The sequence below is a fragment of the Tarenaya hassleriana genome, unplaced genomic scaffold (genome assembly GCF_000463585.1).
Source record: "Tarenaya hassleriana unplaced genomic scaffold, ASM46358v1 Cleome136, whole genome shotgun sequence".
Lineage (NCBI taxonomy): Eukaryota > Viridiplantae > Streptophyta > Magnoliopsida > Brassicales > Cleomaceae > Tarenaya > Tarenaya hassleriana.
In genome coordinates this window covers 109,922-113,658 of record NW_010964159.1, presented here as the reverse complement: position 1 = coordinate 113,658, position 3,737 = coordinate 109,922, and positions in this window count along the sequence as shown.

The window sequence follows — 3,737 nt, the reverse complement described above, 5'->3', positions numbered from 1 at the left end:
AATGCCATAGGCCTGAGAAGCGGAAGACAGCTTCCGGAGACCTCTCCAGTTGTCAGAGAAGAGGGAGAAGGTTCAATGAGCCTTAGAGGGCCACCTTAAATAAAGGCAAAGGCCATGTTGTAGAGGGGGAAGAGGCGAGGTATATTCCACCTCCTCCACAGGCACCCCCTCTACCATTTCCATCTCGGGCAAGGAAGTATAACGAAGACAGCCAGTTTGCCAAGTTTACCGAGATGCTGAAGAAACTAGAAGTGACCATGCCTTTTCACAAGGTAGTTCTTCAAATCCTGTCTTACACTAAATTTCTGAAGGACATACTTACGAAGAAGAGGGCGGTTGAGAAGGAGACAGTGACACTTAGTACAGAGGTGAGTGCTGCCATATTGCAGACGGAGTTACCGCCGAAGATGGCTGATCCCGGTAGCTTCTCTATCCCGTGCAAATTGAGGAATGTGGAGATTGAGAGGGCACTTTGCGACTTGGCGCAAGTGTCAGTTTGCTGCCTCTCTCCATATTTAAGAAACTTAATGTCGGTGAGCTGAAACTGACAAGGATGGCACTGTAATTGGCCGACCGATCAGTGAAGTATCCCGCTGGGATTTTAGAGGATGTGCCTCTTAAGATAGGGGAATTCTATGTCCCCGTCGACTTTGTAGTTCTGGACATGCCGGAGGATTCCAAAAATCCCCATCATACTTGGTAGGTCGTTTCTAAATATGGCCGATGCTGTTGTGCATGTCAGAGAGGGTAGACTCACGATGAAGATTGGTGATGAGACGGTTGAGTTCAGACTTGATCAGAATCTTAAGCAGTCGCATTTGGTGGAGTCTTCCTTCTACCTGGACTTGATCAACACATTAGTTGACAAAGTGAGGGATGAGTTCAGAGATTCAGATCCCCTTGAGATGGCATTGAACGCGTTACTTGAGAGCGTGTACTGCGATTGGGAGGAAGTCCGGAGCATTGTTCGGACTTTAGATGACAGCTCATCGGTTGAGCTTGAGGGCTGGAAATACAGGGTCGTTGAGCCCTTATCTTGTTCTGCCCGCGAGTTCCCTTGGCTAAGGGATGAGGAAAACAGAGGGTAACCATCATCCTCTCCGAGTCATCAAGCTCCGGTTTCCTCCATACAAGTCAAGTAGCCCGATGTGGAGACGAGCGGGAAGAAAGATTGGGATCCAGAGAGCGCGCCGAAGGTGGAATTGAAGCCCTTACCACAAGGGCTTATGTATGAATTTCTCGGACCTAATTCTACTTACCCGATCATTGTGAATACTGCTTTGACTGATGTGGAACTAGCTGAATTAGTTGCATTGCTTAGGGAGTATAGACAAGCCTTGGGTTACACTCTAGACGACATTAGAGGCATTAGTCCATCCCTTTGCATGCACCGCATTCATCTAGAAGATAGTTCCAAAACTTCCATTGAGCATCAACGTAGATTGAATCCCACCATGAAGGAGGTAGTGAAGAAAGAGGTGCTCAAATTGCTAGATACGGGTATCATCTACCCGATTTCGGATAGTGCATGGGTTAGTCCCGTGCAAGTTGTACCAAAGAAGGGGGGTATCACTGTGGTAGAGAACGAGCGTAATGAATTGATACCCACTAGGACGGTTACGGGTTGGAGGATGTGCATTGATTATAGGAAGCTGAATTCGAACACCCGTAAGGACCATTTTCCTTTGCCCTTCATCGACCAAATGCTAGAGAGGTTAGCCTTGCATTCCCATTTCTGCTTTCTTGATGGCTACTCGGGATTCTTCCAAATCCCCATTCACCCTAGCGACCAGGAGAAAACCACCTTTACATGTCTACATGGCACCTTTGCATACCGTAGGATGCCTTTTGGTTTATGTAATCCACCGGCGACATTTCAGAGATGTATCTAATCTTATCGAAGATGTTATGGAGGTGTTCATGGATTATTTTTCCGTCCATGGGCCCTCCTTTTCTGTGTGTCTAATGAATTTGCGCCGAGTGTTGGACAGGTGTGCTGAATTGGGAGAAGTGCCATTTCATGGTCCAAGAGGGCATTGTGCTAGGCCACAAGATTTCGAGCAAGGGGATTGAGGTTGATCGAGCTAAGGTCGAAGTGATAGAGAAGTTGCCGCCTCCACGGAATGTTAAGGGAATCCGGAGTTTCTTGGGACATGTCGGGTTCTACAGGAGGTTCATCAAGGACTTCTCGAAGATTTCAAGACCTTTGACGGAACTGCTTGCAAAGGATGTGCCCTTTGAGTTCACCCATGAGTGCGAGGCTGCCTTTGAGACTCTGAAGAAGGCGTTGATTTCCCCGCCTATTATTCAGCCGCCGGATTTGGAAGCTCCCTTTGAGCTTATGTGCGATGCGAGCGATTTCGCCGTCGGGGCTGCCTTGGGTCAAAGGAAAGACAGAAAGCTACATGCCATTAATATGCGAGTCGGACTTTGGATGACGCACAAGTCAATTACTCCACCACTAAGAAGGAGTTACTCGCCATTGTCTTTGCCTTTGAGAAGTTCCGGTTCTACTTGATCGGGTCGAAGGTGATCGTCTATACCGACCATGCTGCTTTGAGGTACCTTCTGTCCAAGAAAGACGCCAAGCCTAGACTGATTAGATGGGTGCTCTTGCTGCAAGAGTTTAACTTGGAAATCAGGGATAGGAAAGGTACAGAGAATGGAGTGGCCGACCATCTATCCCGAATTGAATGCCATGAGAAGATTCCGATTAATGACTGTCTTCGGGATGATCACGTGATGGCGGTGCAAGTCAAGGAGAAAGACCCGTGGTACGCAGATTTTGTCAACTTCATTGTCAGCGGGTACATTCCTCACGAGTTGGACTACAATGGGAGGAAGCGGTTCTTCAGAGACATCAAAGATTATTTTTGAGAAGAGCCTTACCTCTTCAAGAGAGGCAAGGATGGCCTCTTTAGGAGATGTGTGCCCGAAGAGGAAGTCCAGAGTGTGATTCATCGTTGTCACTCTTCGGACTATGCTAGTCCTTTTGGAGCATCGAAGACCTCGGCTAAAATCCTTCAAGCCAAGTTTTATTGGCCATCAATGTTCAAAGACATTCATCAACACGTCTCATCTTGCAATGCTTGCTAGAGAACAAGGAACATCTCACGCCGCCACGAGATGTCTCAGCACTACATCTTGGAAGTTAAGCCCTTTGATGTTTGGGGCATAGACTTCATGGGACCGTTCCCATATTCTTATGGGAACCAATACATCCTCATGGCGGTCGATTATGTCACCAAGTGGGTAGAAGCGATGGCGAGTCCCACTAACGACTCGAAATTGGTGACGAAGATGTTCAAGAGGGTGATTTTTCCGAGATTCGGGACGCCAAGGGTCGTGATTAGCGATGGAGGATCTCACTTCATCAACCGCACCATAGAAGCGCTTTTGAAGAAGTCTGGTGTGAGACATAAGGTGGCTACCCCGTATCACCCTCAGACAAGCGGGCAAGTTGAAGTCTCGAATAGGGAGATCAAGGCGATACTTGAGAAGACGGCGTCAAGGTCAAGGAGAGATTGGGCATCCAAGCTCGATGACGCTCTATGGACGTATAGGACAGCCTTCAAGACACCCATCGGTATGTCCCCCTTTCAACTTGTCTATGGGAAAGCTTGTCATTTGCCGGTTGAGCTTGAGTACATGGCATATTGGGCAATTAAGAAGCTGAATTACGATTGGAAATCCGCTGCGGAGAAGCAAGTGTTGCAGCTTCACCAACTCGATGAGAT